Source organism: Leptinotarsa decemlineata, unplaced genomic scaffold (genome assembly GCF_025532065.1).
Source record: "Leptinotarsa decemlineata unplaced genomic scaffold, Ldec_3_MD MMD2_tig00003736_RagTag_RagTag, whole genome shotgun sequence".
NCBI classification, from domain to species: Eukaryota; Metazoa; Arthropoda; class Insecta; order Coleoptera; family Chrysomelidae; genus Leptinotarsa; species Leptinotarsa decemlineata.
The window spans coordinates 6,015,859-6,028,978 of record NW_027412593.1 but is presented as its reverse complement, the minus strand read 5'-3'; the positions used below and the strand labels follow the sequence as shown (position 1 = coordinate 6,028,978).

General features: G+C 32.4%; 1 protein-coding gene across 1 annotated transcript in view; it reads right to left on the bottom strand.

Moving 5' to 3' along the window:
- Positions 1–2,638: 2,638 nt before the first annotated feature.
- Syx7 (Syntaxin 7) overlaps positions 2,639–13,120 on the bottom strand; it is a 30,404-nt gene continuing 19,922 nt past the window's right edge. Inside the window, exon 6 of the transcript XR_012466185.1 lies at positions 2,639–4,928. The gene's annotated coding sequence lies outside the window, so the exon portion shown is untranslated. The remainder of the gene's footprint in view (positions 4,929–13,120) is intronic.

The window sequence follows — 13,120 nt, the reverse complement described above, 5'->3', positions numbered from 1 at the left end:
AAAACATTCTTGGTTTTGAAAGTCTCTACACGTTCTGAAGATGAGGCCAAGCATTTTTTGCAGAAGATGTGATTTGATTAATTTGTGATGTGAAGCTAAGTTTCTTATCGAATATGATGCCCAGATCTTAGTTTCTGTGCTTTGTTCTAATATGACGTAATTTATTGCATAGTCAAACTGTAGTATATTGTTGTGCTTGAGGGTGTATTTCATAAATTTACATTTTTGAATATTCAGTAGAAGCTTTTTTCATGTATCGAATTAACTTCCTTCTGCAGAATAAGACAGTCAGTCCTCGGTTGATTCAATGGATCTGAAAATCTTCAAGTCATCAGCAAGGAGTAATATGTTACTAGAGATATTTGAAACAATATCATTTATAAACAAAGAAAATAGAATAGGAGCTAGATTACTTTCTTGAGGAGCACCACTGGTTGAAGAGAATTCTGTTGATTTGTGTCCTTTGTATTCTATAGCATACGATTCTGAAGATAAGACTGTAGTAAATTCAACAGTTGACTATCGAACCCAACAGAAAAAAGTTTATTAAGTAGAATTTGATGGTTCAATTTATCAAAGGCCTTTGAGAAGTCTGTATAGATTGTATCCACCTGTAGCGGTTTATATAGCGCAGTTCTGACCATTTGTGTAAAACACATGAGATTAGTTATTGTTGAACGTTTATTGATAAAACCGTGCTGATATAAAGTTATACTATTTCTCACTTTAGGAAAAATTTTGTTATACAGACATCTCAAAGACCTTTGCAAAGTTGGACAGAATGGGTGGATAGTTCAGAATGTTATTTGGAGCCCCTGATTTCAGTATTGGACATATTTTAGATACTTTCCATCTACTGGGAAAACACGCAGTCTTTAAGCCCAAGTTAAAAATTGATTGAAGTGGCTTTGCAAAAATGTATGCAGTCTTTTACTAGAAATCTGACTATTTTCGAAGGCATATGTGTTTTTAGTTAGATGGCTACCTCACTCTCTCTAAGTAAAGTATCTTCTTAACTATTTATCTTCGAAAGAGGTGGATAAAAAGAGGAGGAATTCCATGGTAACAGTGCTTATCGGATCCATTGGACTTTTTGTGAGCTACATTAAAGAGTCTACCAAGAATTGAAAATCTGATTGAAGCATTATGAAATAATTCACGATCTTTAAGAAATCTTGGAAGAAATTTCATCAAGCGTTGCTGGCAGTGTATTGAATCTGAAGGACTGAATTTAAAAATGATCATAACTAAAAAATTACATTATTCAGTTTCTACACACATTTTACTCCTAGATTTGCGCGTGTTGCGTATGGCATTTTAGTGATTGTGGAATGTGAGCTGAGGATTGCATAAAAAATTTCGAACTGGTGGGTCATTTTTTTGTTTTTTGCTGTTTGTAATTCTAAATCGGACAGAATTATACCATCTATTAACAAAACTGCCACATAAAAATATTGGCAATTTTTTTTATTATCATTTGATATGAGAACACATTCCAATAAATAAAAATTGAAGTACTGCAGTTTTTTTGTACGTGGTCAAAATGGTAGATCAACAACTCTACTACTTACTTTCGAATGAAAGTGTGCCAAAATGTCCTTGACTTTTTACAATAATTTTTGTTCTTTCTAAAAACAGATTTTCTTATTAAAAAAACAAAATAATAGAAATCTGCGAGGAATCGGAACCTACGTGGTAAGAACTTTTTTGATTGATAAATATAATATTTGACCACGTACTTTTTTGATTGATAAATATAATATTTGACCACGTATATGTATAAAACATTTGTAGCAAGAAAATGACTTCCTCTATCATCATACTTTTGAACTAGATTTGAGATTATTCTTGAATCATAATTAAATTACATTAGTTACGTTTTTTGAGGTTATTTGACACCCTATCACTTCACTTGCTCATATTGAGTATTATTCAATTTTTATTTCATTTCTAAAACCATTGCTTTTATTTTCATTCTATTCCATTTCAGTTCATTTGTTCTTAAAAATAACTGTTAGATTTCAGAACTTTCATAGTAACCGTAAACAAAAATGTTGGAATCGTTGTCACTCAATATATTTTTACTAGATATCAGAGCCTTAACGTGTTGTCTACGATCCAATATCAGCACTGTTACGATCTCATCAGTGATACTAGTCAGGCTCATGAATGTTCAGTTTTTACTGTAAGCAGGTAACTACATGAATTGAAAGCTCATACACATTGCATCTATAATTCAATATCAAACACGCTGCCAGAGGTGTAATCAGTAGTGGCCTATGATGGGAGCCATTGCAGGTCAAAACAACCGTCTGATCAAGATAATCGATTAGGCTCTGATGTCTAATTGTGCGTTTGTGGTGAAAGCTACAGAGAAAAACATAAATTGATGTCTAATTCGGCAGTCGATGTCCTAGAATGGCTTTGCACTGAACCGACGTTTGGACAATTGTTTGTCTTTTATTTTCATAGAAAATTATCAATTCAATGAAAATGGAATACTTCTGGATTTCACCTGGTTTTATTGAGTATGATTGTTTTATTGTTTGATATAATTTGTTATCCTCTTTTAGAACCTCTCTAAACATGTATTGGGGCTAAATATCCTCTTTGCTTAATCTTCAAACAGAATCTGAAAACAGTTTTTTAGCAGATTTTATTTGTGATAGTTCATACATTTCTTTATATACAGTTAAAATATGAATAAATGAGTACAATAAAATCTATTCATTGGACAGAAACCTAAAACTAAAAAACAAATATCACCACAAATCAATTCAATAATTAAATATATCAATACTTATAGTTACATATTTGTATAAGGCAAATGCAGAATCAGTGCCAAGTAGAAAGGTGAATAGGTTGAAATTTGCAATACCCGAGAGTTTGGCACTACTCAAAAAATTTCTGGATAGAATCAAAGAATAAATAAAATTATAATATATACAGTATAACGATGGAATATATTTTTAAATATTTATATTGCCAACATATCTTAAATACTATGATACAGAAATAGAACAATGGAGGTCCTGATATCATTACATGGTATGCCTACAGTGAATTTTTAAAATCAACAAATCATCAATAGAAACTAATCATTGACTGTAATTTGAATAACGGCAGTAAAAAAAATAAGGATCAGGAAGAACGTGTCACTGCAAGAATCATAATTGCAAAGTATAACTCTATACTTGAGGACCAACTAGTCATTTGAAAAAGAAACGTTATTCTATATCCAGAACCAATTTCAGTAAAATTCAGTTTTTTTGGGCTCTTGCTAGTTTAAAAACAAATCAATCAGACCGATCACTAAACATAATTCAAAACTTGGCGCTCTGGTCTCTACTTTCAAAGATATGGCCACTGTCAAAAAGACAAAAATCATCTTATTCTGGAACTCACTTCCGGTGAATAAGTTGATGCTTTTTTCATGATCGCATGCTGCGAATCTTTATGCACTTGCCATTTCCATGATGAAAATTATGGAATTTTCACTGGTAAAGCTACCGTGTACACTTATACAAGAGACTTTTTGTTGTCTACTGGCAATAAACTAAAAATGAATATGACGTCAAATATATTAGAAATATAATTGATAATGAAACAAAACCTAACCTAAAACCTAACCTATAACCTAATAAAGATAGATTCAACTATAGTGCAACTTGTTGAGAACGAGTACATTTATATTTTATGTTTGTTATTCAAGTGTCATTAGTTGAGTATTCATTCTGTGAGTTAGTAGTAAAAAATTGTTCTTTGGTCTTATAATATTGATAGTGAGATGTTTTTCCTACAAGGAAAAAAAGTTCGATGAACGCGACATGTAATATGAGTTGTGCAGTTTGTTGGTGTTATTGAATAAATATATTAATAATTATCCACGCCTCAATCATTCAATACAACTCGTACATGAAAATATGCATTCCTAATAAATTTGCAAAAAATTATTTGTTTTTTTAAGTTGCAGTTTAGATTTCGTATCATAGAAAATTAAGTGAAATTTTCGAAATTTGAAAACATAATTTTCATTTCTGTACTTTGACCTTTCGTGATATTACCAAGAAAATAATTACAAAAACTTTGATAAAGCGATTTTATCATTTATGGTGCGAACGTATCATTTTGAGAGTTTTTACTACCAAAATTGAGCTCCTTAAATATAGTCGATTTTTCGACTTTTGAATGGCTGCATCTCCGGAAGTAAAGTGAAATGCTAATACTTCAGATTCATGATCAGCGAAAAAAATACTATGGTCCAATTGATTTTTCAAAAACTAGTGCAACACAAGAATTTTATAAGATTATTGGTTATTGTTTTTGACACTTGTCCTTAATTTGATTGGAAAACTTTTTTATTTATAAAAAACCTTGCTAGTACCTATAGTTTAAATACATAGAACTTTCAAGTCCATTTCGAAAGGAACGAAAAAATAATCGGTGTATGGACTTGTGATTGGACATTTTTAATAAACTATGCTTGAAAATCAATATTGTTAATATTAATATTAGTAAATGATCGATACAGTTGAGAAGTTCAAGATAATTACTTTATGTTACCATAACCACACAAACCATAAAAAATCAGTCAATTTATTTAACCCACCTGGAAAAAAAACAAAAAAAGTTTAAGCGACATAAAAAAAATAAATTCTAAGTTGATCAAACTGTAGACATTACGTTAGTTGTGGTCTAATCAGCAGATGAACATAATATGAATTGTTCCCCAAAAGAAATTACTACTAAAACTATTGTGAAGCCATAACTTCATTATTTGGGTATTCCAAAGAGGCAATTGATATCAGAAATAAGGGAAATCCTTGCAGATATAAACTTTCCATGAGTGATGATGGTTGGACACAATTTGAATGACAGTATCGATGCAGTTCCATCAGTCCATTTAAAAACGCAGTCTCCTTTGTATCCTAAAAATATAAGTTTTTTAACATGAATTCACAAAAAATGTAGGAAACATTTAGATATGCCAAAAATACTCAGGTTATAGAGAAATTTTTTCTCTAGTCAGAATTAGCAGGAAATTTCTTGAAATTAAATTATAAATGAATATTAACCTATCACATATTACTAAATTTTATAAATTTCATCGACATATTACATACATATTACTTCGTAATATACATATATTTATATATATATATATATATATATATATATATATATATATATATATATATATATATATATATATATAGAGATTTTATCGAGTGTGCATGATATAAATCAAAAATTAAACAATTTGTGGACACAACACTCAAAAAAGGGGGGCAAACCGCGGACACGTGTTTCTGGCTATTGGCCTCTTCAGCGCGGTGCAGCCAAGTGTAAAGATGGGAAACACTTGTTTGCCGAAATCAGGAAACAACACAAACACACAGAGTCAACAACAGGAACCAACCGCACATTTGTGGTTCCATTTAGAAAACCTGGAATTCCCAGGCTACATCTAACATGACCACGGAGGCAGCTATAGCTACCTGCGTGAAATCCGGGTCCAGGATAAATACAAATAGAGATTTTATCGAGTGTGCATGATATAAATCAAAAATTAAACAATTTGTGGACACAACACTCAAAAAAGGGGGACAAACCGCGGACACGTGTTTCTGGCTATTGGCCTCATCAGCGTGGTGCTCCTGTTGTTGACTCCGTGGGTTTGTGTTGTTTCCTGATTTCGGCAACACATGTTTCCCATCTTTACACTTGGCTGCACCGCGCTGATGAGGCCAATAGCCAGAAACACGTGTCCGCGGTTTGCCCCCCTTTTTTGAGTGTTGTGTCCACAAATTGTTTAATTTTTAATTTATATATATATATATATATATATATATATATATATATATATATTACTTCGTAATATGTGTCGATGAAATTTAGTAATCATGTTGATGGATGTTGTGAAAATAGACAGATGAATATACTTTATTGCCAAAAAACGATTCTTCTTTTTGAGAAAGTAAGAGAAAAACAAAATGTATAACAATTAAAATATTTCAATCACACTGTATACAATTGAACATAACAAATATACTCATATAAAGATGCCTGCCTATACATGGTATAACATAAGTACGTTAAAATATTCAAGTGACGTACTCCTGAGACTGTACGGTTTGAGTTCATTTAATTCATATTTTCTTCACTTTTTTCTTTTCTTATGTCTCGTACCACCCTGTACAGGCAAGTGGTTGCATTCCAGAACACTTGAACCTCTCACGGTTCATCCCGATCGAGAGAGCGTTGATCGATTCAATGTATATTAGTAAGTTTTAGTTCTATCATAAACGGTAATAGTTAAAACATCTGTTTGTTCTCTTTCATATTCACGCACTGTAAAAATATTCCAATACCTGCTATCGAAGTAAATAGTTAAATGTTGAAGTAGTGTTTTATTAACAAGGTTAACGCTATAAAATTCAGTTTGATCATACAAACAAAACAGAGACAATTTCAACAAAAAAGTTTATATAAACTTGTGTCCAGAAATTCTTCGTTTCGGAGATACAGGGTGTTAAAATGAATTTTTTTGCTAGTTTTTGAAAACTAAGTTTTGTAAAAAATAAGTTATTTGCACAAAATTTGGTACCCAGGGTTCTTTTGACATGGGAAATCATAATTTCGTATTAATTTTCATGTTACATCTAGAGGGCGCTTCGTACGCTGTCATTATTTATTTAAAATTGGCCTAAATTTTTTGACAGTGAACTTTTATTACTTTTCATGAAAAAAGCTAATTTCCACATCTTTTCCAAGTAAAAAAGGTACACTTTCTCAACAACGCTGGAGGTTATCGTTTTTGACATATTTACATATCTTTCTATATTCTATATCGATGCACATTACTTAGCTCCTAGAGCGCTAAGTGAAGTTACTGAGAACATTACAAAAACTAAGTATATGGTGGATCTCGTCAAAATGAACAACTTTTTCCTTTAAAATGTTTGATGAAAATAACTAAAATTGCAATAAACTTATGACAAAAACCAACCATGTTTTGAAAAATTTCAACAATCACAAAACAAATGATTTTTCGATAAATATTGAATTTTTACATCATTTTATCACTCTGTTGAAGTCCCTAGCAATAGTTTCTAGGCTATTTGAGATATTTTTGTCATGCCAAAGAAGGGCTGTATCATCCGCGAAATTAATGAAACTACCTAGAATCAGAATGGCAGGAAGGTCGTTCAGATATATAAGAAAAAATATAGGAATCTTGAAGGACATCGCAGAATATGTAGAAAAATAATTAAGATGTCACAATGAAAATTTGAGTTAGATCTTGAAATATATTCAATTTTATATAACAATGTTCTGCCTTCGAGAAGTTCGGAAAAGCTTAATACATTTGAAAATGACATGAGAAGCAATGTTAGTTCACACATGTACCTGCCATGGGGAAAAAAGTCAAGTTCTGACAGATATCTACTGGAAAATGTTGATTTCCCATAAATAAACGCCTTCAAACGAAAAATTCTTTCATTTTAGACTCACTCAGACTATAAGTAATATTATACTAAAAGTAATCAATGACAATAAACGTAATCTCATTTCCAGCACTCACTCTCTTATTTATTCTTCTATTCTCTACCACAAATATGTTTTGTGGAGTTTCGAAATTTGAAGTGTGTAGGCTTAATTTTAATGCCAGTGGATAATTGATTTTAAATTCTTACACCTGTTGAGAGTGGTCCATTTGATGTTATTTGGAGATTGCTATGATTTGGATAGATTAGCTGATGTGTTTTTGTAGCTCCATACCTCAATAAATATTGATCCTACTGTATCGTAGTATATACTGATCGATTTATACATTGATGTGGTTTATTTTTTTTAAATTTTGATTGTTTGTCTCCTTTCAGCTTATTAGTATATGATGTCATTAAGCGATTTTTTTGACTAATTTTTCTCGACGAATTCAAATTGAACCAAAGCGCTACTGAAACAGCCCAAAAATTAACCATGTATTTGGCAGTGATAGTGTTAATTACTGCACTGTTTGACCATGGTTTGCAAAATTTCGTTCCGGAGGTTTGAGTCTCGAAGATTAGCCCCGAAGTGGTCGATCTACAATAATCCAGGACGAGGATTTGAGGACCCTGGTGGAGACTGACCCATCGCAAACTGTGCGTGGGACGGTGAAAGAACTGGGCGTCAGCTCCCATGCCGTTTTTGATGGTTTAAATGAAAGGTCGAAATGCTCGAAAAGTGGATGCCGCACAATTTGAACGATTGACAGAAATTGTCACGTTTCGTGATCCTCTACGACAGCAGGAGACATTCAGGATAGTGGTTGGACACTAATGAACCACAAAAGGTCGTGGTTAGTGTATGGTGGTCAGCAGCTGGTGTGATTCACTATAACTTTCTGCAACCGAGTCAAACCATCACAGCAGAGTCCTATTGTGAAGAAATCAGCAAAATGTACCAGCTGCCACACCCACCATACTCCCCAGACCTCTTGCCAACCAACTACCATCTTATCTAGCACTTCGATAACTTTCTCATCGGCAGAACCTTCGCCAATTGAAATCAATCGAAAATGGCCTTTGGCTACTCTATCGAATCCCGTTTACACAATTAGGGTAGACTATTAAAATCTAGCCAGAGACAAGAACATTTGAGCACTTAATGAACCATCAGTTTTTTTAGGAATATTTTCAAGAAGGTTGTTTGAAGGTGTTTGACAATGTTTCGTGGTGTATTTCATCAGTTCGGACTTCCATTGTCTAATATAATATGAATTGATTTGAAATTCCTGAAAAAATATTACGAAGATTAACCGAAAATAACAATTTTATTTGAACAAAAAAACTGAAATAACAAAGAAATAACATAAAACCAAACAACAACCAAAAAATAAAAATTGAAATATTATTAAAAGCTGAAAATTAAAAATGATTATCAACAATAAATGAAAAATTAAAAGATTTCGAAGCAAATTATGTCACGACGTCTCAATTGTTAGTATCCACAATCGTCTTCGGGTGATAACTGTTCAAATAAAATTATTATTTTCGGTTAATCTTTTTAATATTTTTTCAGCAATTTCAAATCAATTTATATTATATTAGACAATGGAAGTCCGAACTGATGAAAGAATTTTATATGCCATGTTGGAATTTGATAGCTTTAAAAACATATGAAACATATATTTGTGGAATTCAAGAAAACATTCAAAGTTCAATACCCTGTTAAATCATAAACGAGGCGTTTTACAATGAGGATTCATTAGTTTTCATTCCCGAATTCACTATAAAATTACTCCTTTGAATATTTATAGTACATTTAAGAACACCCTGTAGTTAATGCTTCATCTAAATTGTTGAATTATATGAGGCACCATAATTACTGAGACTCACAGAACCGCAAAAGGACCACATATATTTATCAAATCAAAATACGCTTTATTACCCAAGATCTGAACATCTTATTAGCAAAGTCTAGTAAAGTAAAACGTGTATATGGGACAATTAACAAATATAAACTATAAAATAATGCTTAGAGACAAGAGCAGAGTATATGGACAGAACAATATTAAGCCCAGTTGAACAGATACAAATATAAGTACATGAACATATGAATTTTGAGTAAATATAAATATATAATGCTATGTAATGAACATTGATAGCCATTTCGTGTTGATTTCAATAACTTGTTTACACAAAGCTACATGCCAATTACTCGATAGAGCCTTGGTAGAATTCGTCCACGCTATAATAGGGCCTTCCTTCCAACAAGGAATTCTTTTACTTTCTTTCTGAATTTTTTCTCATTATATATTCACCTTAAATTAATGGGAAGGTGATTAAATAACTTCTTGCTATTGAAAATAATAGAATTTTGTGTAAGGGCTAGAGTAGGTGTTGGAAGAGAAATGAAGTAAGACTGACGTGTACTATAAGTTGAGGTGGTATTAAATTGATTTTTATATTTTTTGTGGATAAGACACACTGTTTCCAAAATAAATAGACATACTAAGGTCAGAATTTTTTGCTTCACAAATAATGAGCGGCATGAACCCTTGTAGCTAGCCTTGCATAAATATCTGATGGATCTTTTTTGTAGAGAGAATACCAAACGAAATTGTGCACAATTTCCCCAGAAACAAATTCCATAATGTAAATATGACTCAATTTGTGCAAAATAAACTGATCTTGTGATAGTAGTGTCTAACTCTCTTGAAACAACTCTCACTGCATGACATCCTGCTGCTAGTCTATTACATAAGTAGTCGATATGGGAATCAAATTTTAGATTTCCATCAATGAAGAGCCCTAAAAAGTTGTTTTTCTCCAAATTTTCAATTTTAACATTTTCCAAGTGTACTTGCCCTATGTTACATCTAAACGTGACCACATTTGTTTTGTCGAAGTTGAATGATAAAAGATTGGAATCACACCACTCTTTCACCCTCCTTATGTCGACAATGATTTGATCAAGTAAATTTGAAGTGGTATTGCTATGCCAGAGGATAGTGGTGTAGTCAGCGAAAAATGTGAATTTACCACTTATGTCAACATGGACTAAGTCATTGACATCAATGAGAAATAACACCGGTCCCAAAACGGAACCTTGTGGGACCCCACTGCAAATGAAACGTTCCTCTGATGAAATTCCATCTAATAGAACATTCTGCCGCCGATGAGAAAGGTACGTCTCAAACCAATGTAATGCAGATCCTCTAAATCCGTTAACTTCTAGCTTGCAAAGAAATAGCATGTGGTCTACACCATTGAAGGCTTTGGTTAGGTCACAAAACATGGCCACCGCAAATTCTCTGTGATTAAGATTGGTGTACAGGTTTTTCAGGAGTGAAAATATGGCGTCTTGTGTACTTTTTGAAGACTGAAAGCCAAACTGGAATACATTTATTATACTATTATTTGTTTCTTGCAAATTTTGACTTTAGTCTCGAAATTTCGAGGTTGAAGTCAAAATTTTGAGATTAAAGTCAAAATTTCGAGTTTAATTCTGCAGTGGTCGCATCGGGTCTATCAGGCCCAAGCAATCATAATTGCTTGTGACATTTTCACATAAAAGCACGTATGGTGCTACGAGCCTCAGTACCTTCGAGCTAGCCTGTAGATTTTAGAGCAGATTTTCTCGTCTTGCAGACCCGACGCGTTCCTTTATGTAAGTATTTTTTTATTAATCTGAAATAATTTCATTCCTATTTTTGTAATCAAAGCTTCAATTTTATTTTAAAAAATCTATATTTCTTACAGAATAATGGAAGAAAAAGAAGTGGAAAGATTGACTCGGTTGTTCGAAGAAGTTTCATCTGATCTGTTTGCTTTGTTTACCATTGTCAAAATCTAGGAGAAATGTTACAATGGATAATTGATTCACTTCTGTTGATGTGGCCAATAATTTACTAAAAAAACATCAGATGACAATTGTGGGAACACTTAGAAAAAATAAGAGACGAATTCCCAATGATTTTTTTTACTAAACGATCAGAAAAGTCCAGCATGTTTGGTTTTACAGAAGATATGACTATCGTTTCATATATACCGAAAAAAAAATAAGCAGGTTATTTTATTATCAACCCTTCATCACGATGATTCTTCTATTGATGAGGCATCTGGTGCAGAGGCGAAACCAGAGATAATTATTGGGAAAGAAAGCTTTTGGCTTTCTACTACTTCATCTTGATACAAAAAAAAAGGATGAGGGAATCTTCCAAAGAAAGGAAGGAAGTAATCAATTTGAAAATAAGTAACTCTATACATGTGTAGATCATGCAAAGAAGTAACTTTCAGACATAATCAGATCAAGCTTATTCCGTGACATTAAAAAATCGTAATTCATGAATGAATTGTGTGTATTTTCTATAATGTTATCCAATTTGGTACTGAAGAGCCTTGGGGCAAGTGTCTTAAGGCGAAACATCGGTGTATACCAGTGAGGATGACAGTGTTCCATGTAAGTGCAATTTATTACCATTAATTCAAAGTAAAACTCATGTGAATGATATCTGGTTTTTATTCCACAACGAATGTTTGAAATACAAACTGAGTAGAGAAAAATATCTTCTATATAATTCAGTGTTCATATAGAAGTATTTGTTTCGAAAGAATTTTTTCTTTCGTATAATTCAATGTTTATATAAAAGTAGATGTTTCAGGAGGACTTTCTTTCAGTTTGTGTCTGAAAGTTACTTCTTTGCATGTTCTAAACATCCATGTATAGAGTTACTCATTTTCAAATTGATTACTTCCTTCCTTTCTTTGGAAGATTCCCTCATCCCTTTTTTTGTATCAAGATGGAGTAGTGGCAAGCCAAAAACTTTCTTTCCGAAAAATTAATCGCTTCTAAAAATATAACCCCTTCAATTCAAACAGAGATAAATACTTTTTACAATTCGACCAAAAGCGGATTTGATACAGTTGACCAACTTTCTACAAAATATAATGTTTTGAGAAATACACGTAGGTGGCCTATGGTAGTTATATATGGGCTCTTCAATGTTGTTGGTATAAACGCCATGGTTATATACAGAAGTGATACAAATGGAAACAATTCAAATATCTGACAAGAGAAATTCGACGGCTTGCATCTAGAATTAGCGCTACTGTGTTGGTTGAGCAAGTCGAAATGGAACAAAATAAACGTGAAAGATGTGCCTTCTGTAAAGATCGGAAAACAAACTATAAATGCCGGTTTTTGTAAAAATATATATGCCTAGAACATTCTGTATCTGTTTTTCAAGCATGTACGGCAAATTTTTCGGAATAATTGTTATACCTGGTGTTTAGTGCAACTATACCAAAAATTCATAGTTTTTATTTTAATTCGATTTTTTTTAATAGGACATGGTTTCCCGTTCTTTTCATAATTATTTGTCCATATAAATGATTTATGTAACACCTTCTCATAAATAAAAATTTAATTTCGAGTGAGGGCGATGACATCTTCCCTTACAAAGTGAAAGCTGTAGTGAAAGACAAAGGACGAATTTTGTTGGCGGTCGACGTCAAAGCTTGGCTTTGCAACTGACCGCCTTGAGGTACCTCGCTTATCTTTGACTAGCGATTCGCCCTGGCTCCGCACGGGTGCAATGCTGATTCTAAATATACTACAGAATATCTTTAAA